The sequence below is a fragment of the Eubalaena glacialis genome, chromosome 4 (genome assembly GCF_028564815.1).
Source record: "Eubalaena glacialis isolate mEubGla1 chromosome 4, mEubGla1.1.hap2.+ XY, whole genome shotgun sequence".
NCBI lineage: Eukaryota > Metazoa > Chordata > Mammalia > Artiodactyla > Balaenidae > Eubalaena > Eubalaena glacialis.
This window is the reverse complement of record NC_083719.1, coordinates 95,239,601-95,262,503: the sequence shown is the minus strand read 5'-3', so window position 1 is coordinate 95,262,503 and position 22,903 is coordinate 95,239,601. Positions and strand designations below refer to the sequence as shown.

At 37.3% G+C, this 22,903-nt stretch overlaps 1 pseudogene; it reads left to right on the top strand.

Moving 5' to 3' along the window:
* The first annotated feature begins 1,252 nt into the window (after positions 1-1,252).
* LOC133090550 (LYR motif-containing protein 2-like) lies at positions 1,253-1,552 on the top strand (annotated as a pseudogene).
* The last annotated feature ends 21,351 nt before the right edge of the window (positions 1,553-22,903 follow it).

Sequence of the window (22,903 nt, the reverse complement as noted above, 5' to 3'; positions counted from 1 at the left end):
CAATAATAGTATTTTCAGCAAATTGTTCTGGAACAACTGGACATCCATATGCAAAAAAAAAAAAAAAAAAAGAAGAAGCTAGATGCAGAACTTATACCTTTCACAAAAATTAACTCAAAATGGGTCATAGACCTAAATGTTAAAACACAAAACTTTAAAACTCCTAGAAGAAAATATAGGAGAAAACTCAGATGACTTTGGGTATGGTAATGACTTTTTAGATACAACACCAAAAGCGTGATCCTTGATAGAAATAATAAGTTGAATTTCATTAAAATTAAAAACTTTTGCTCTGTGAAAGATAATGTCAAGAGAATGAGAAGACAAGCCATGGATTGGGAGAAAATATTTGCAAAAGACACATGTGATAAAGGACTGTTATCCAAAATATACAAAGACTTCTTAAAACTCAATAAGACAACAAACAACTTGATTAAAAAATGGACCTAAGTCCTCAAAAGACACCTCAACAGAAAAGATACACAGATGGCAAATAAACATATGAAAATATACTCCACATCATATATCATCAGGGAAATACAAATTAAAACAGTGAGTTGTTTTAATACTGCACACCTATTAGAATGGCCAAAATCCAAAACACTGACAAAACTAAATGCTGGCAAGGATGTGGAGCAACATGAATTCTCATCCACTGCTAAGGGGAATGAAAATGGTACAGCTACTTCAGGAAACAGTTTGGCAATTTCTTACAAAACTAAATATACTCTTACCATATTATCCTGAAATCATGCTCCTTGGTGTTTACCCAAAGGAGCTGAAATGTTATGTCCACACAGAAGCCTGAACATGGATGTTTATAGCAGTTTTATTCACAATTGCCAAGAACCAAGTTGTCCTTCGGTAGATGAATGGACAAATAAACTTGGTACATCCAAACAATGGAATATTATGCAGCATTAAAAAGAAATGAGCTTGGGACTTCCCTGGTGGTGCAGTGGTTAAGAATCCGCCTGTCAATGCAGGTGACATGGGTTCGAGCCGTGGTCTGGGAAGATCCCACATGTCGCAGAGCAACTAAGCCTGTGTGCCACAACTACTGAGTCCACGTGCTGCAACTACCGAAGCCCGTGTGCCTGAAGCCCATACTCTGCAAGAGAAGCCACCACAATGAGAAGCCCGCACACCGCAACAAAGAGTAGCCCCCACTCACCTCAACTAGAGAAATGCTGTGTGCAGCAATGAAGACCCAACGCAGCCAAAAATAAATTAAAAAAAAAAAAAGAAAAAAATGAGCTTGGGCGAACCTTGCTGTCTGGAGGACATCGTCACTTCCCGCTTACCCATAGCAAAATTAACACTAAAGCAGTTCATGAGAAAGCAACAAGTTCTCCTCCTCCACAGAAGGATTTTGCAGGCAATTCGGCAAGTTCCAAATGATTGTGATCACAAACAACTGAAGGACTGGGCAAGGGAAGAATTCAAAAGAAACTAAAGTGCCACTGAAGAGGATACAATCCAGATGATGATTACTCAAGGCAATACGCAGCTCAAGGAGTTAGAAAAAATACTTGCTTTAGCCAGATCTTAACTACAGCATTATGCCGAAAGGTTTTCAAAGTCTCCATGTGTTTAGTTGAGCTTAGGCTCAACAACGGGCAAGCCAAAGCCAAGTGAAACTGTTTGTATGTATAGCCCTTGAGCAAAACAGCAGAACATGGAGCGTGACATATCAGAGTGAGCCAAGAAAAGTGCATCAGAGCAATTGCCTTAGCACTGAAAAACATGCCTTGTATTTTGAAAATATTTCTAGATGTGTCAGCAGTTTTTGTAAGAAGCAAAAATTACTACAACAGATTGTCAGCATATAAAAAGATGTTCAGCACCATTAATCAATCATCAGGGAAATGCAAATCAAAACCAGCAAGAGATACTATTCACACCCACTAGAATGGCTATAATTAAAAAGGGAGAGAATTGCAAATGGTGGTGAAGATGTGGAGAGGTTGGAACTCTGATACATTGGTGGTGAGACTATAGAGTTGTGCAGCCACTTTGGAAAAGAGACTGTCAGTTGCCCAACAAGTTAAACAGCATTGTTCATAATAGCCAAAGAGTGGACAATCCAAATGCCCATCAACTGATTAATGGATAAGTAAAACATGGTATACCCATATAATAAAATATTATTTAGCAAACAAAAAGGAATGAAGTACTGACACATGCTACACCTGGATGAACCTTGGAAACATTATTAAGAGGCCAGTCACAAAAGATCACGTATTGTGTGATTCCATTTATATGAATGCACAACTCTGAATATATTAAAATCTATTGAATTATACATCTTACATGTATGGTATGTGAATTCCCCCCTCCCTTTTTTTGAGATATAGTTGACATATAACATTGTGTAAGTCAATAAAGCTGTTTTAAAAAACAATGTGAGATGTAGGACTGGAAGTGTACTGACCTCAGGAGACACCCTGGATAAAACATGAAAAATCGAATTTTCATCTTCCAGAGGCTAATATTATTCTCATGGACAAGCTTTTACCTTCATCTCTATAAAACAGTTTAATTTTATTCACATACATCTCTGATTATCTTCTCTGAATTATAGGTTAAGTCTGTTGTTTATTTAGCCCAAGAGATTTATTTAGCAATTTCTTCTCACGTATGGAACCATGGTCATTAACTAAGATGTTGGCCAGAACAGAAATGCTGGTGAGACACATTTTATTCATCATCTTTATCAGTATTTTGGATAAGGCAAATTAACTTTCTGGGTGTTCCCTGTAAACTATACTATTGTTTGAATGTTAAAATTTTGTTCCTAAAATTTAATTTTAAGATGTTTGAATTTATGTTCAATTTATGTATATGAACTACATAAATCAATCTTTTTTATATTAGAATTTTTTAAAATACAGAGGCTTTCTATCATATGAGAAGTGGCTAGGGCTATTTATTATTTAACATATTGACTGCCCCAGTGTCATTTTTCCCCTTTAAAGTGTGCCATCGAAATTTTAAATTCATGGCACAGGCATTGCTGCAGATGTGTCTGCAGAGACAGATGACTTTCTAATGTTTGAGGAAGGCAAAACATATTTCCTGGTATTTGTATTACTGTAGTCACGCCTCTCCTCTCAGGAGAAGCTGAGTGGCAGAGACCCATACTTATGTAACTAAATTATCTGTCTTTTATGGAATAACTAAGGAAAATTCTAGTAAAAAAAAAAAACCAAAGGAAGCAGCTTACATGTGCCTTGAAAAAAAGTTGGATTATGTAGAATAAGGATCAAAAGCAAACTGTCACTCTGTGCCAAGCCAGAAATCGCTACAGGCTATTTCCTTCCTTGAGTCAGACATATGAGAAATACTTTTAGGATTAAATGAAATTTACTACTTTTATTTGGTGAGAAGAGGAAATCAATTTTTTTTTTAATTTTTAAAAAAATTTTGGCTGTGTTGGGTCTTCGCTGTGCGTGCGGGCTTTCTCTAGTTGTAGCGAGCGGGGGCTACCGTTCGTTGCAGTGCGCGGGCTTCTCATTGCGCTGGCTTCCCTTGTTGCAGAGCACAGGCTATAGGTGCATGGGCTTCAGTAGTTGTGGCATGTGGGCTCAGTAGTTGTGGCTCGCGGGCTCTGGAGTGCAGCCTCAGTAGTTGTGGCACACGGGCTTAGTTGCTCTGCGGCACGTGGGATCTTCCTGGACCGGGAATCGAATGATGTCCCCTACATGGGCAGGCAGATTCTTAACCACTGCACTACCTGGGAAGTCCCAGTAAATCACTTTTATTCAGCCCATTTTGTATTTTAAAAAAAGTGCTTTGCTGTAAAACAAAGGAAGAAAGAGAGAGAGAGAAAGAAGAAAGGAAGGAAAGAAGGAAGGAAGGAAGGAAGGGGGAAGAGAGAAAGAAAGAGAGAAAGAAAGAGAGAAAGAAAGAAAAAGATATGAGCTTGAAAAGCTCATGCCATGAAAAGGCATGGAAGAACTTTTAAGTTCATAATACTGAGTGAAAGAACCTAATCTGAAGAGACTATATACTGATTCCAACTATATGACATTTTGAAAAAGGCAAAACTATGGAGACAGTAAAAAGATCAATCATTGAGGGGGGCAGGAAAGGATTATTAAGTGAAGCACAGAGAATTTTTAGGGCAGTGAAAACACTGTATGATACCATAATGCTGCATACATGTCATTACATATTTGTCCAAATCCATAGAATGTACACCACCAAGAATAAACTCTAATGTAAACTATGCACTTTGGGTGATAATGATGTGTCAATGTAGGTTCATCAATTGTAACAAATGTACCACTTGGGGCAGAGGATGGGAGGATGTTGATAATGGGGGAGGCAATGCACGTGTGAGGGTAGGGGGTATACGGGAAATCTCTGTACCTTCCTCTTAATTTTTCTGTGAACCTACAACTTCTCTAAAAGAAAAGTCTTTTTAAAAAGCTCTTGTGTAAAACAATATGCATAGAGTTGTATTTTGGAGAGTATAACTTATGGAAATGCAATATATTTGACAATAACTGCACAAAGAACATAGGTGGGAGTAAAGCCATATTGGAGTAAGAAAATAACACCAGATGGTAACTCACAGGAATTATTCCCACAGGAATAAATGAAGAGAACTACATATGGTGGATAAGAAAGTTAATATAACAAACTCTATAAATACATACTTTCTCTCCTGTCTTCTCTCAACTTCTTTAAAATATATAAAAGTATATAAAGTAATAATTACAACAATGTATTTTGGAGTTTATAACATATATATGTAATATATGTATATAACAATAATAGCACAAAAAGGGTGAAGAAGAATAGAACTATATAGTGTGACATTTATATATCTTAGTTAAATTAAGTTAGTATAAATCTGAAGTAGATACTGATAAGTTAAAATGCATATGGTAAGTCTGCCATTATGAAAATAAATCCAAAAAAAATTGTTTTAAATCATTAAAGGAATTAAAATTTATGCTAGGCACTTCCCTGGTGGTCCAGTGATAAAGAATCCACCTTACAATGCAGGGGATGTGGGTTCGATCCCTGGTCAGGGAACTAAGATCCCACATGCCATGGGGCAACTAAGCCCACGCACCACAACTACTGAGCTCACGCGCCTCGACAAGAAAGCCTGTGTCCTGCAAACTACAGAGCCCACGTGCCCTGGAGCCCACGTGCCACAACTACAGAGCCCATGTGCACTGGAGCTTGCGCACCACAACTAGAGAAGAGAAAACCCACAGGCCATGACTAGAGAGAAGCAGGCACACCACAACAAAGAGCCCATGTGTCGCAACGAAAGATCCCGCATGCCTCAGCGAAGATCCCATGTGCCGCAACTAAGACTCGACGCAGCCGAAAAAAAGCTAAAAATATTTCCTTAATGCAAAAGAAAGCAGTAAGAAGGAACAGTGGAACAAAGAAGACATGATGCATGTAGGGGAAAAAAGTAGAATATCAGATGGCAGAGATTGTCAAACTGGATTAAGAAAAAAGCAAGATCCAACTATGTGCTGTCTACAGTAAACATACTTTAGATTCAAAGATACAAATAGGTTGAAAGTAAAAGGATAAAAAGTATATTTATACCATGCAAATAGCAATTAAAGAAACCTGCAGTGGCTATAATAATATCAGACAAAATAGACAGTGAAACAAAAAATGTTACCAAAAATAAAGATAGACATTTTATAATAATAAACAGGTCAATCCATCAGGAAGATATGATAATTATAAATATATGCACCTAATAACAGGAACCAAAATACATGGAGCAAACACTGACTATTCAACGATAGTAGATAGAGATTTCAATATTCTATTTTCAATCATGGGTATAACCCAAGAGAATTGAAATATATGCTCACATAAAAATTTGTACACAAATGTTCATAGCAGCATTATTCATAATGGCCAAAAGATGGAAACAATCGAAGTATCCATCAACTTATGAATGGATAACAAAATGTGGTGTATCTATATAATGCAATATTATTCAACCATAAAAAAAGAATATAAGTACATGCTATAAGATGAATGAACTTTGAAAGCACCTTGCTAAATGAAAGAAGCCAGTCACAAAAGACCATATCTACATATTGCATGATTCAATTTATATGAAATGTTCAGAATAGGCAAATCTATAGAGACAGGAAGCAGATTAATGGTTTCCAGAAATAAGGGAAGAAGGGAATTGAGACTGACTGCTAATAGGTAGGGGGTTTCTTTTGTGGATGATAGTGGTGACAATTGCACAATATAGTGAGTATACTAAAAACCACTGAATTGTACACTTTGGTGAATTTTTTGATATGTAAATTTATATCTCAATAAAAGGAGGAGAGGAGAGTAACGAGAAGGAAGAAGAAGAAAGGTGCAGGCATTTCATCTTAAGAAAGCAAGGGGAAGAAAGAATCTCAAGGAGAGTGTTGTTATAAGTGTGAAAGTTTCTGAAAGTACAAGTTAGATCAGAATGGCAAAGGGTCTTGTATTCAAGAGTGGCAGTGAAATTCAAAATGCAATGGCTTGAGAAGTGACTGGGTGAAGACAAAATGGAAACACTCTGAGATATTTGGTTGTGGAAGAAACAATAACGATAGGTAGTAATTGGAGGGGAAAGGGAGCCAGGGAGTGTTTTTTAGTGATGAGAAAGACTTAGGTAAGTGTTGAGAAACAATTCTTCACGGGCCTCACATTTCTACATGTCTTGCAGATGTACTAACTGCCTTTTTTCAGAGCTATCTCTTCAAGGAAGTTTGTGAATAGTCTTGGAAGATAGAAATAATGTTTTCCTTGGAGCAAAAGGTAGATTTATTTACTCTCCAGTGAACAAGATAATGTCTCTCTCTGGAGCAAAGATCAGACAGACTTACTGCCCATCATAAAAGGCTCGGGTACCTTAAGTTTGGGATTTTCCCCCTATTATGTACCCTATTACTTCTGCAGGTATCACCTGACCCCCTTCACAATGTCCTTTGGGAACTGGGGCTGAGGGAACCATAGTTCCCTGATGCTTATGCTGATGCGTATGTTGCTTGCTATGCTGTGAATAATAGTCACTTGTCTCTGAAAAAAAAAATAATGCATAGAACACCTCAGCAGAGGATAAGCAGAAAACAAAAGACTTGAACAATGCTAAAAACCAACTACACCTAATAGATATCTATTGCCTACTCCACTCAACAGTATCAGAATATATATTCTTAACAAGAGTTCATGGAACATTCTTTAGTATAAACTATATGCTAGGCCATAAAAGAGGCTTCAATAAATTTAGAAGTATTGAAATGACAAAGTATGTTCTCTAATCACAGTGGAATGAAATTAGAAACCAATAACAGAAAAAATTGGGGAAATTCTCAAATATATAGAAATTAAACAACATAGTCCTAAATAGTCAATGAGTCAAAGAAGTCACAAGAGAAACTTAAAAATATTTTGAGATGAGTGAAAATGAAGACACAACGTACTAAAACTTATGGGATGCTGCTGAAGTAGTATTTAGAAATTTATAGGTGTAAATGTTTATATTAAAAAAATAAGATCTCACATGATGTATATGTCAAAGCATTTTGCTCTACACCTTAAACTTATCCAGTGCTGTATATCAATTATATCTTAATAAAACTGGAAGAAAAAAAATTTTTTAATTAAAAAAATAAGTGAGATCTCACATCAATAGCCTAACCTTCCACTTTAATACGCTTAAGAACAAAGTAAACCTAAAGCAGGGAAAAGGAAGAAAATAATAAAGATGAGAATGGAAATTAATCAGGTAGACAATAGAAACAAAGTAGAGAAAAATCAACAAAACCAAAAGTTGGTTCTTTGAAAACTTTAATAAAAATTGGTAAATCTTTAGCTAGACTGACCAAGAAAAAATTAGAGGGCTTCCCTGGTGGCACAGTGGTTAAGAATCCACCTGCCAATGCAGGGGACACGGGTTCAAGCCCTGGTCCGGGAAGATCCCACATGCCATGGAGCAGCTAAGCCCGTGTGCTACAACTACTGAGCCTCTGCTCTAGAGCCCATGAGCCACAACTGCTGAGACTGTGTGCCACAACTACTGAAGCCCACGTGCCTTCAGCAACAAGAGAAGCCACTGCAATGAGAAGCCACGCACTGCAACGAAGAGTAGCCCCGGCTCGCCACAACTAGAGAAAGCCTGCTAGAAGCAAAGAAGACCCAATGCAGCCAAAAATAAAATAAATTAAATAAATTAATTTATTAAAAAATTTAGAGAAGACTCAAGTTAATAAAATTAGGAATAAAAGAGGAGACATCACTACTGACCCTAGAGACACAAATAAATGGATGCATCAGAATGAGGCTGCCAACCTTTCCAAAGTGAAAGTGAGCACAACTTTCCCATCCTCTAGCATCCATCTCTTTGAAGCACAGAATGAAAAGCTGGTTACAAAGGCATTACTGAAAGCCCCTAAGATTAGTGGTTTTAAAATTGCTTGGAAATCTGCCAACATAGTCAGGACAAAAGGCATTGCAGCCTACCTACCCAAGCTGCTCCCATCTCCTGCTGGAAAAAAGAACTTGGTGATAACAAAGACTTAAAATAAAGATGGTAACATTGCAGCAATTACACAAAAAATAACCATTACATAAAAACAGAATGATCCACAAAAGTAAAAATCATTAATTTATATTCATTATTTCAGGAACAGCAGCAATAAAAACCATGACCCACTCATGTCAGTATTGTTGATGGAGATAATATGGTTCAGTCTGATAATTATGGAAATTCTGTTCTTTCTGTGCATCAGGTACAATGGGAATTTTATGGCACTCAGTGGTAGCCAGCTGTCTTGTATTAGTCTCCAGTAAACTCTGCTAACCAGTTAATTTTAGTATTCACTTAGTAAAATAAGTCTATATAATTGTGCACTAGTCACTCATAAAAAAAAAAAATAGGACTTGCACAAAGAGGAATCCCAAATCCCATTAGTGTTTGGCAAATCTTATTTTGAGAATCATTGCTTTGCTTTGCAACTGCACATGCATTGCCATTTATCTACTTGGAAATATAACATATAACCCAGTGTCAGCAGGGCCTTCCCCCTGACCTTTCAGAAAAAATGGTAAAGTTGACTTGAACCCCAATCACATGGAAGTCCAAGCTCTTCTCATGATTTCTGTAAGTTTCACAGGTGGGATGCAGGTGGACACATTTCACAATCGCATGATCTCTTTCTTTTGATTCTCTCTTCCATGTGAGAGGCTTCTGTGCTGCATAACAGCAATGCAGATGAGAAATTCAATACCTCTTTAAATCCCACCATCAACAACAAAATCCCCTCAGAAAGATGTTTTGGGAAGATGTGTAGGAAGATGGAGGAAGAGTGAAATGACAGCCACACAAACACTTGCAAATAAAGGATTAGGTTTCTCATTCTTAAAATATTCTTCACTTACCACTTTCTCCATTCCCTTCCTTCCCCTTCCACCTGCCCCTCTCCCTCCCCAACCAACCTTGGAGTTTCACCAACACTCTCCACCTAGTCCCAGCCAGCCCCCATTTTGTTTGTTCATCTTGATCCTCCTATTCTCCCTGCTTTTGGTTTTTTTCTCTCCCTTGTTTAGAACAACAAACCAATTCAACCCAGCCTCTCAGAGCGAAGAGCATTAATACTTTTCCAAAGGCATGGCACCTGTGAATGAATGCTCAGGTCCTTGGGGTCTCACCTTCAGCTTATTCCCAGGGCTGATATAGAAACTTTTCCTTGAGAATCAGCTGTGACTGGCATGTAAGATTACGTGAGAACATGGCCAGTGATGCTGAGCTACCTGGTTAGATAAGGGGTCAGAGGCATTTCTCAAGAAAGGCAGTAATTTTCCCAGAAGAAGGTAGTGGGAGTGTGGTGCAAAGAAAGAACTAGATGTTTAGTAAATATTTGCTGAAGAAGAAGGAGCTCATGGAGTAGGCAAGTGATGGGAAAGAGAGGAGTAATGGGACAGGATGAAAAGCTAAAGTGGAGAGGGATTTCCCTGGTGGTCCAGTGGTTAATACTCTGTGCTTCCACTGCAGGGAGTTTGATCCTTGGTCGGGGAGCTAAGATCCCGCATGCTGTGCAGAGTGGTCAAAAAAAAAAAAAAAGCTAAAGTGGAGAGATTACCCCTTTTCAGGAGGAAGGAGCCTCTTTTACTGAGATAGCCTGAAAGGAGATAAGAATGTGCAAGTAAGATGCATTTGGAGGGGGCAAGGTTGGTCATTTGAGGGCATACTTACGCAATGACTTGGATTGTCTCAATGAAGTCAGGAACAAAGTCATCTACTTTGACTGAGGCCAGAGGTAAAAGAGGGCTCAGGATTATGATTGGAGACAATTATTTACCAGTGTTTCTCATCTATAATGTTGTACCATCTTGTCCACCATATGCACCCACCTATGAATAGGAACAGATGAAAAATATGATGGCATGGATCCTGGGCTGTGGTTTTGAGTCCAGTAAAACAGAAGGACATGAAGACAAGTCAGCAAATACCGCAATGGACCAAAAATGCCGTCAAGGAGAAGATGGTAAATTGGAAGAAAACTAAATGGCTCAGAGGACTGGACATGGATAAGATTAGATATATTGGGAGAAAAGAGTGAGCTACAAGAATAAGAGATTGTTGACAGAGGTTACTCTGTTAATATTTAGGGTATATCACTGAAGATCAGCTTTAAATTATGACAGAGTATGGCCCATGGGAACTGTTTTTGTGGGCTATAGATGAAGATGCCTGGCATTGAGGAGGATGAGGAACTCAGAAGCTAGGATATTTGATTGGCGATGGACAGTCAGACATTTCAGGATGTGGTCAGCTAGAGATGAAGACTGAGCCAAGTGCAAAGACCTCGCGGGAGAGAGACCAGGAGGCTGGAATATGGCAATAACAAAGTTGTGGTGGAGGAGAAGAAAACATTCATATTTCATAAGAGTAATTTTAATTCTTAAAATGAAGTCATAATTTACATGGAATAAATACTAAAAAATCACTCATTTTGTAGGAATCAGAGTTGATCCTCAAGCGAGGATGGGTAAGAGAAAATATGATGCTAGTGGCATAACAGCAGAGAGAAAAGGTGATCATGACCACAGTGTTTGACTTTGATGCTTCAAAAAGATCAAGACAGAACTCTAATGCCTGAAAGGATAGTGTGTCCAGATTTTGTTTTCTAAATAAAGCCTAAAATGTGTATGGGTTGAGTGCCTGCTTGCACAAGTTGTACTCTTAGAAAGCCTTATAGTGATAGATTTTGGAAGTTACTGAAACAGTTAAAGCAAGGAATGCTGCTCTAAAACTGGGTAAACAATAACAAAATGATACAAATGAACTTATATACAAAACAGAGATAGAACTACAGACATAGAAAACAAAGTTATGGTTACCAAAGGGGAAAGGTAGGGTATAAATTAGGAGGTTGGGATGTACATATACACACTACTATATATAAAATAGATAAACAACAAGGGCCTACTGTATAGCACAGGGAACTCTACTCAATATTCTGTAATAACCTATATGGGAAAAGAATCTGAAAAAGAATGGACATATGTATATGTAAATATAACTGAATCACTTTGCTGTACACCTGAAACTAACACAACATTGTAAATCAACTAGACTTCAATTAAAAAAAAGTATTTCCACAGACCAAAAAAAAAAAGCTGGATAAACAAATGTGTTCATTGAAAATCAAACACACACACACACACACACACCATAGGCCTAATCCTCACTCTAAAAGGCAATTACCATGCAAAAGAAACAGATGGTTGAACAAACAAATAACTTAAAACTGCTTGAAAAAGTTTTCTTTCTGGATTAAAAATTCACGGTGGAATTAAGGAGATAAATTATAGAGGAGAGCATATTTGGACCTGATGAGTAGAGCAATGTAAAAGCTCGGGAAACTTTTGCTGTTTCTTCAGACCACATTGGCCCTCAGGGGAAATGGAATTTTGCCTCTTATTTGACACTCTGTCTGACTTGATTTTGCAGATCAGCATCTTACAAAGAACTGTTTACCCATCCATAAGAATTCCACCAATCAATGAACAGGGAAATTTTCTCAGGCTACCAAATTACTGGCCAATCCTAAGAGAGATGATAAATATTGAATTTTCCTTTTCAGTCATTACCCATTAGGTTTCTGGGACAAAATGTAAGGAAGGAAAAATTCCTGAAAAGGAAGACATCTGAACATGTGATAAATCAAAAGTTTCTGTTTATGACCTCAATCAGCAAAGATTTCATTGTTAACTATTTGCAAACCAAAGTTGTTAAAATTATACAAATAATGAAAAGTTTGTTTTAAATGCCAGAGTATGATATAAAAAGAAAGTGAAATTTTCCCTGATGAACTAGAATTCAGTCCATTCATTGATTCAGTTATTAGAGATATATTTATGCTAGACACCAGAGATAATGGTGAGTATCAGTAAAAATGAAATTATTTTTAGCAAAAGTTACTTGCAAATATTAAGGCCTAGATACTCCAGGTAGGAGACAGATAAGTTTCTTCTGTTTCAGTCCTTTGGAGAACTTTAGATTTAGTCTTATCTGAATTTATTCCAATAATTAAATGTTTGTAAATCTGATTTGGCATATCACCTTAATTGATGCAACAACATCAGTGTTTAGAAATAAAATGAGCCAGGCAGCAAGCCAAAAGAAATACTCCTATTGCTTGTCTGCTGAAAAAGTAGTTCATTTTCAGCACCTCTTAAAATGGGAATGCACCTTGCTTAGTCCAGAGGCAGAGGGGGAAAAATCACATACACAAAACCTATCAAAGTTCTTGTGAGAGAACTTGTTTGCTTGGGGACTGCAGGATTGTTGTTTGAATGGCTGTACATTTCATTAGTTAAGACTCTAATTTAGAGGCAAGAATAATCCAGTCATCCGCAGTCTCTAAAGTTCTGTCTGATTAACCTCTGATTAGCGTTAACTAAGAAGAAAGATCTGCTATCAAAATTCACACTATTAAAACTAGAACTAAAAACCATAACAATGAAAACTGCAAGCTTTCTTAGTGTCATGTTGTGTGCTTTGAAAGCAACAGAGAATCCTTTCAGCCTTTATGGTGTGGGAATGCAGGCTTTTTTCTGGAGGAGAGCACATTCATGAGAGAAGGCACACACAGTGAGTATTAGACAAGGGCTCGGCCTGGGAGCAGATCCCAGGGTGAAATGGAGATTAGCTCAGCATTTATTCTGCTGGCTCTGTTGGTATTGCTGAGATTTTTATTTCCTCTACTCATGAATTTTGTGGGGAAATTGTGGATAGCACTCAGAAGGGTTGAATTCTAAATATCTGAAAAATAATGAGAGCTCAACACAGTTTCTAAGAGCCCTGATCTCTCTGAGCATTTTGATTGTGCCAGTAATTATAAATCTCATTTTAGCAGCCTATGCCCAGGAGGCTCCATGGAAGAAGGGAGAGTGATTCTTCAGGGAAGCTATATTTGTACTAAAACTACTGAATGTACATGGGCCCTGCCAAATTATTTTATTCATCTCCCAAATTTAAACTTAAACCACTGGCTGAATCTCCTAAAAGTTCCAATAAAATCTCATGCAATTGGCAAAAATTTTATACATGTTGATGCATAATATTGAAACCATCTTATAAGCACTAATTTGAATGGAAAAAATAATTGTAACATTAAGGGAAAATGTATACAGAGATCCTGTGGGTTGCTGAAGGAGCAATGATACAAAAAAAAAAAAGTAGTTGAGATATTTTTTGTATTGGTCAACAGTTGCTATTAGGACTTTGGGTTGCAAGTGCAGATATCTAGAAAAAAAAATAGTTTTAGCAAAAAAGCAATTGATTATGGGTCCAAACCCTGCTGGATCCAGGACCTCCAACAATATTGTTAGCAGTCACTCCTACACCTTCTCTCATTCTCCATCTCTGCTCTGCTTTCCTCTATGTTGGCTTCATTCTCAAGCAAGGCATTCTTCCCATTGTGTTGGAAAGGTGGTCATCATCAACTCCAGGCTTCATTCAACCAGGCTAGTAACCTCTGGGAAAGAGATTGTCTTCTTCTCAGTGGTTTCAGAAAAATCATGGGAATGATATTGACTGGCTTGACTGAGCAGGTGCCCATCCCTGCATCAATCTCCTGTAAGGTTGTGCTTTACTTAACCATGCCTGGCTCATGGGCCCTACATAGAACTGGAAGATTGCATCAGTATCTCAGGAAACAAAACTGTATGTAATCAGAAAGTGTTTGGAGTGGTTCCCCGAAGGCTCAATGGTATGCTGTTAGCAAAAGAAGAGGGAAAGGAGGTTGGTCAGGTAAACACAACAGGTTGCAAGAATTAGAGACAAGTTCAAGTTACCTCTAATGATAAGATTTCATTGCAGAATTCATGTGAAAATAAGGGAGGGCAGAAAACAATCTCAACCGTCTTCATGGAGAAATGAAGTATAGTTCCCTATACTGCTGTAGCTCCAGTAGTCTGACTCAACCCTGGAACAGAACATCCACTCTAGAAAGTACCACGTCCTAGAATCACAGAGTAGATAGTAGGACTCATCCATTTTGGTGCTTCCGTTTCTTCTGCTCTGTAGCTACTAACTCATTTCTGCTCTTCATTTTTTTTTCTCTATTGACTTCTGTTTATTGCTTCCTCTCAATGCATTTCTCCTCTTCTGTGCTACTATTTTTGTTTTCTATTACATTAATTTCTGCTTTCAATATATTTCCTTCAATTTTCTTTAGAATTTCTGTATGGTTCTTTTTCTAGCAAATTTTTACTTGAATAGCTCATTAATTTTCCATCTTTCTTGTTTTCTAATATATGCAGTTAAGGCTATAAATTACCCTCTAAGTTCTGCATTAGCTGTTAACTGCAAGTTTTGACATGTAGTGCTTTCTGTATCATTCGGTTCCAAATATTTTATAATTTTCATTATAGTTGTTTTCTTTAACCCACAACTTTTAAAAAATTTTGTTATGGAGGTATACTATACATAAAGTACACAATTCTTAAGTGAGTAACCCAATAAAATTTATGTATGTATACACCTGTGTAGCCACTGCCTAGATCAAGATATAGAACATTTCTAGCATCCCAAAGAGGTCCCTTATGCCCCTTCCCCATAAATACATCCCTAGAGGTAACTACTGTTGACTTTAATTTCATGGATTAGTTTTACCTCTTTTTGAACATCATCTGAATTGGAATCATGTATTCCATTTTATAACTGTGAGATCAGGCTCCCTGACTTCAGACTATATTACAAAGCTACAGTAATCAAGACAGTTTGGTACTGGCACCAAAACAGAAATATAGATCAATGGAACAGGATAAAAAGCCCAGAGATAAGCCCACGCACATATGGTCACCTTATCTTTGATAAAGGAGGCAAGCATATACAGTGGAGAAAAGACAGCCTCTTCAATAAGTGGTGCTGGGAAAATTGGACAGGTACATGTAAAAGTATGAAATTAGAACACTCCCTGACACCATACACAAAAATAAACTCAAAATGGATTAAAGACCTAAGTGTAAGGCCAGACACTATCAAACTCTTAGAGGAAAACATAGGCAGAACACTCTATGACATACATCACAGCAAGATCCTTTTTGACCCAGCTCCTAGAGAAATGGAAATAAAAACACAAATAAACAAATGGGACCTAATGAAACTTAAAAGCTTTTGCACAGCAAAGGAAACCATAAACAAGACCAAAAGACAACCCTCAGAATGGGAGAAAATATTTGCAAATGAAGCAACTGACAAAGGATTAATCTCCAAGATTTACAAGCAGCTCATGCAGCTCAATAACAAAAAAACAAACAACCCAATCCAAAAATGGGCAGAAGACCTAAATAGGCATTTCTCCAAAGAAGATATACAGATTGCCAACAGACACATGAAAGAATGCTCAACATCATTAATCATTAGAGAAATGCAAATCAAAACTACAATGAGGTATCATCTCACACCGGTCAGAATGGCCATCATCAAAAAATCTAGAAACAATAAATGCTGGAGAGGGGGTGGAGAAAAGGGAACACTCTTGCACTGTTGGTGGGAATGTAAATTGATACAGCCACTATGGAGAACAGTATGGAGGTTCCTTAAAAAACTAAAAATAGAACTACCATACGACCCAGCAATCCCACTACTGGGCATATACCCTGAGAAAACCATAATTCAGAAAGAGTCATGTACCAAAATATTCATTGCAGCTCTGTTTACAATAGCCAGGACATGGAAGCAACCTAGGTGTCCATCATCGGATGAATGGATAAAGATGTGGCACATATATACAATGGAATATTACTCAGCCATAAAAAGAAATGAAATGGAGGTATTTGTAATGAGGTGGATGGAGTTAGAGTCTGTCATACAGAGTGAAGTAAGTCAGAAAGAGAAAAAGAAATACAGTATGCTAACACATATATATGGAATCTAAGGGAAAAAAAAAAAAAAAAAGGTCATGAAGAACCTAGTGGCAAGACGGGAATAAAGACACAGACCTACTAGAGAATGGACTTGAGGATATGGGGAGGGGGAGGGGTGAGATGTGACAGGGTGAGAGAGTGTCATGGACATATATACACTACCAAATGTAAAATAGATAGCTAGTGGGAAGCAGCCGCATAGCACAGGGAGATCAGCTCGGTGCTTTGTGACCACCTAGAGGGGTGGGATAGGGAGGGTGGGAGGGAGGGAGATGCAAGAGGGAAGAGATATGGGAACATATGTATATGTATAACTGATTCACTTTGTTATAAAGCAGAAAGTAACACACCATTGTAAAGCAATTATACTTCAATAAAGATGTTTAAAAAAAAAAAAGATTTATCCATGTTGTAGCAATGATTCGTTTTTCTTTCCTCTCCATTACTGGGAACAAATATACTCATTTGTCTATTCTACTCTTTTGTTTTTAATATTTATTTATTTTATTTATTTATTTTGGCTGCTCTGGATCTTAATTGCGGCACGCGGGATCTTCGCTGTGGCATGTGCTCTCTTAGTTGCAGCATGTGGACTCCTAGTTGTGGCACATGAACTCTTTAGTTGCTGCATGCATGTGGGATCTAGTCCCCTGATCAGGGATCATACCCAGGCCCCCTGCATTGGGAGCACAGAGTCTTACCCACTGGACCACCAGGGAAGTCCCTCATCTATTCTACTCTTGATGCATATTTAGGTTGTTTCTAATTTGGAGCTATTATGAATAAAACTACTATGGATGTTCTTAATAAATGTCTTTTGGTGGACATATGTACTCATTTCTCTTGGATATATAGCTAACAGAAGAATTGCTGGTCATAGGGTAAGCATATTTTAGCTTTATTAGATACTTCCAAACAGTTTTCCATGGTGGTTTTTACCAGCTTACACTCCCACCAGTAATGTGTGAGAGTTCTGATCATTTCACATCCCTTCAATATTTGATATTGTCCATTTTTCTTTTTTAATTTTAGCTATTCTGGTTGTGTATGTAATATCTCAAGTCATTTTAGTCTGCATTTCCCTGCTGACTATAATGTTGAACACCTTTATTATATGCTTAGTGACCATTTGCATATCTTGTTTTATGAACTATTTTTTCAGAACTTCTGTCTATTTCTAAATTGGATTAGTTGTCTTCCTCTCCTTGAGTTGTAAGAATTCTTCATACACTCTGATTATGAATCCTCTATCACTTATATGTACTGTGAATTTCTTATTCCAGTATTTTCACTCTCTAAATGATATCTTTTGATGAATATAAGTTTATAACTCAATGAAATCTAATTTTTCCTCTTTCAGTGATAGTGCTTACTATGTCTTATTTAGGAAATTTTTGCTCACCCCAAGATCATGAAGATATTTTCTTCTAAAAGCTTCATTGTTTTACCTTTCACATTTAAGTTTATTACCCATTTCATATTAATTTTTGTAGATGGTATTATATAGGAATTAAAGTTCATTTTCTTTTCCATATAGTTATCCAACTGATCCAACACCATTTATTGAAAAGAATATTGAAAAGATAACTCTCCCATACCCCCAAAGAATTGCAGTGGTATTTTTCTGTGAGTCTGTTCTAGACTCTCATTTTGTTTCCATTGTTTAATATCCATGTGCCTATATCATATTGTCTTATTTAATATGCTTTATGATAAGTTTTAAAATCTGGTAGTCTAAATCCTCAAACTTTTTTCTCCTGCATGATTGATTTGGTCATTCTAGATTCTTTGCATTACCATATGAATTTTTAAATCAGCTTGTCAATTTCCACAAGCAAACAAAAAAAACCTGTTGAGATTTTGATTGAGATTACATCGAATCTAGATCAATTTGAATAGAACTGATATTTAAAAAATTTTTTTAATTGACATATAGTTGATTTACGATGCTGTGCCAATCTCTGCTGTACAGCAAAGTGACTCAGTTATACACATATGTACATTCTTTTTTTATATTCTTTTCCATTATTGTTTATCACAGGATATTGAATATAGTTCCCTGTGCTATACATTAGGACCTTGTTGCTTATCCATTCTAAATGTAATAGTTTGCATCTACGAACCGCAAACTCCCAGTCCATCCCTCTCCCTCCCACCCTACCCCTTGGCAACCACAAGTCTGTTCTCTATGTGGATAGGAGTGATATTTAATCAATATTTAGTCTTCCAATCCATGAAAGTGGCATATCTCTCTGTTTATTTAGGCCTGCTTTAAATTACTCATTGAATTTTTTTTTTCCCCAGAGTTAATTTCTGGATGTTTGATTTTTTTTTAGCTATCAATACTATTTTTGACAGCTAAAATACCATTTTTTAGCTGTCAAAAATGGTATTTTAAAAATTTCTTATTCTGATATTCATTATTAATATCATATAGAAATACAATTGATTTTTGCATGTTGACCTTGCATCCAGTAACCTTACTAAATCCACATATGAATTTAAATAAGTTTTTGGTGTGGTGGGGGGTAGTTTAGATTTTCTATATACACATTCAGGTTAGGTGTAAATAATGACAATCTTATTACTTCCTTTCCAAACTCTACACCTTTTATTTCTTCTTGCCGTACAGCACCCATGAATTTTTTTGTAATGTGTGTCTAAAAATTCCAAAACATATGAGGATTTCTTCTCTCTTTTTATTGTTAGTTTCTAATTTTGCTGCACTCTTTCTGGAAAACAAGTTATATGACAACAATTCTTAAGAATTTATTAAGCCCCGCTTTGTGGCCTAGTATATGATATGAATTTTTGCATATGTTACATGTTCCTTGGTTCCCAGACCCATGCAATCTAACTGTGGAGGAAAATGCACCATATATTGGCTGCTTATTTAAGGCATATGCCATATCCTGTAAGAGAGCATCCTAACCTTGAAGTTGTTTTCTTTGAGCTGGTGCCAAAATTGTGTCTTCAGTAGGCTATTCTGCTTTGCTAGCAATCCTGTGGCTAATTGGAGATGGGGCACATGGCAAGATCGTGAATTACATCAGTGTGAAATCATTGTCATACTTTCTTTGCTATAAAGTATGTCTCCATACATGACTCAGTGGTCAGTACCCCACTCATTTTCCCATAAGTGTCCCTATTTTAATGTAACAGACTTCATGGGTTTGAGCATTTAACTGGTGCTGCAACCTGTATAGTCAGACCCTAGGCTTGGTCCTCAGACACATCTTTTTTCAACTGTAGGAAATAAGATACTCTTTTAAAGCTGCTATCAAGATTTTCTGACATAACCCAAGTTCTCATCCGGTTATTTCATTTCTCCTTTTCCTTACTTCTGGCGTCTAGGTATATCAGAATAACCCAGAGTACACCATAATCCCTCAAATCATTATTGTTGTCTCAGAAATCAAGTTCCACAGCCACTTGATTTCCCAGTACTTTGCCCTTCCATGTCATCATCAGTGACATTTTGAGTAATTGTGATACTAGTGTATGTCAAGGATTACCCATAGCCCCATTTTCTCTGTACTCTTCAAATATTGCACAAACCACTTCTGACCTGATGCCATTTTAAAGATTCTGATTTGTTCTCTGGGGCCGGTTTCACTACCAATTAATGAGCCAATCAGAGTCCCAGCAGGAAAAAGACAGTGCATTCAAATTGGATAAGTTAAAGAGAGTTTTACAAAAGGACAATTTATAAAAGTGCAGGCAGAGTAAGGCAAACCACAAAGAATAGTGCAATATTCTGGGACTATGAACAGTAGTGTTTCATGAAGAGGCAAGGAGAGGAGGCAGTCATCAGAAGCTAGTTTAGAGAATCACCTGATAGGAAAATAAGAACTTTGAGCAAGAGATGCTGTGCCAGCCCATGGCAGCCCTGACAGGAGGTAGCTGGGTGGATAAATACCTCAGGTCTACTCTTCTCCCTCTGTCTGATCTCCTACCAGGGATCTTCAAGCCCAAGCCTAAACACAAACAAAATTAATAGGGCAAGAATATATAGGATATATTTTTTAGAGCTGTTCATTTGCATAATGTTTTCTTATGTATTGTCATTATGCAACAAAAGCTACATAGGTTAGAAAAGATAAAAATTATCATCTCCTAACTTGCTGTCACGGCACCCTATGTATGCCTTTATTACCATAGCTCTCCTCACACTATTCTACTTGCCCGTTCTCCACTAGACTGTGAATACCTTGAGGACAGTGGCTATTTCTGTTTGGTTCTTATCACCTGTCACTGGAAGGGGCTCTGTGATAGCTGAATGAATAAATGTGTTACATCTTTGACCCTTAGCATTCAGAGGCTAGCACTGTAATTCCCTTTTTATTGGAGTGTGGTTCATTTCCCCAACTACTCTGGGGAAGCCCAAAGGCAGATCCAGACTCTTGCTCATAGTAGATGCTCAGTGCTTAAAATTGATGATCAGGATGCCTTCTTCCTGGGCCCAAGAAGAAGAACTGAGCCAACTGGTCTTGAGAAAACAAGCACATGCTGTTTGCAGCAGAAGAGATACAGATGGCGAGTAAGTATGAAAAGATGGTCAACCTCACCATTGATCAAAGAGACACAAATGAAATGACAATTTGCCTTTTATGTATAAAACTAGCAAAGAGTAAAACGATGTGACCAAAAAGGGCTTAATTTCCAAAATATACAAATAGCTCATACAACTCTATATCACAAAAAAAAAAACAACCCAATAAAAAAATGGGCAGAAGACCTAAACAGACCTTTCTCCAAAGGAGACATACAGATGGACAACATGCACATGAAGAGATGCTCAACATCGCTAATTATTAGAGAAATGCAAATCAAAACTGCAGTGAGGTATCACTTCACACAGGTTAGAATGGCCATCAACAAAAAATCTACAAACAAGAAGTGCTGGAGAGAGTGTGGAGAAAAGGGAACCTTCTTACACTGTTGGTGGGAATGTAGATTTGTGCAGCCACTATGGAAAACAGTCTGGAGGTTCCTTAAAAAACTAAAAATAGAGTTACCATTGATCTGGCAATCCCACTACTGGGCACATACCCAGAAAAGATGAAAACTCTAATTCAAAAAGATACATGCACTTCAATGCTCATAGCAGCACTATTTACAATAACCAAGACATGGAAGCAACCTAAGTGTCCATCGACAGACGAATGGATAAAGAAGATGTGGTACATATATACAATGGAATATTACTCAGCCATGAAAAAGAATGAAATAATGCCATTTGCAGCAACATGGATGGACCTAGAGATTATCATACTAAGTGAAGTAAGTCAGAAAGAGAAAGACAAATATTATATCACTTATATGTGGAATCTAAAAAATAATACAAATGAACTTATTTACAAAACAAAAACTCACAGATGTAGAAAAAAAACTTTTGGCTACCAAAGGGGAAGGGGGGAGGGGTAAATTAGGAGTATGACATTAACAGATACACACTACTATATATAAACTATATAACCAACAAGGACCTACTGTATAGCACAGGGAACTATATTCAATATCTTATAATAACCTATAATAGAAAAGAATCTGAAAAACTATATATATATATATATAGTTTTATATATATATAAAACTGAATCGCTGTGTTGTATCTGACATTAACACAATATTGTAAATCAACTGTACTTCAATTGTTTAAAAAGGCTTGTAATACCAGTGTCAGTGAGAATGTGGAGAAATGGGCCCTCTTGTGCAGTCTTGGTGGGAATGTAATCTGGTACAAGTTCTCTGAAGGGCAATTTGGCAATGGGTGTCAGGTTGTAAAATGTGCATATGCTTGGATAAAGCAATTCTGCACCTTGTACAAGTGCATAGTGTTGGGAGAGACATTCCTTCCTGGGCCTCTTGTACTCCTCTTGCTGTGTCTTCCAGGACTGCAAAGCCCTGTCTGCTCTTTTACTGGAGCTATTTCTCAGGATTATTTTTATACAGCTGGTAAACTTGAGAAATAATGTCTTCTAGCTCAAGAGCAGTCTCGTTTAGTGCTTGCTATGAAAGCAGTGTATTCTCCAAGCTCAATGTTCCTCAGCTGCAACACAAATCCACTGTGTGCATAGCATCCATCTGGCTCATACTGTGTGAGACTTGGTGGGACTTGGTGGCCAAAGCCACCAGCACGAACATGTTGATGCTCATGCCACTTGCTGTGCAATGAGTAATAAAGTCCTTTGTCCCTGGAAAAAGATTATTATATCAATTTTCTACAGATGAGTAAATTGGGGATTGTTGAAGTTAAGTGACCATCCCAGATCACACATTTACTTGCAAAGCCAGGACCAGAGCCCAGGGTGACTGAGCCTCTGCAGCTAAACACAGAACACCTGGATAAGCAATTTGAGGGACTGATAGAGAAGTACAGGGAGAGTTCTCATAGTCACACTTCATCTAATCAGCCTACTGGATTGTCTGGCACTAACAATCACTCTTAAAATGTCCAAAATGTTGCCTACATCAGTTAACAGTT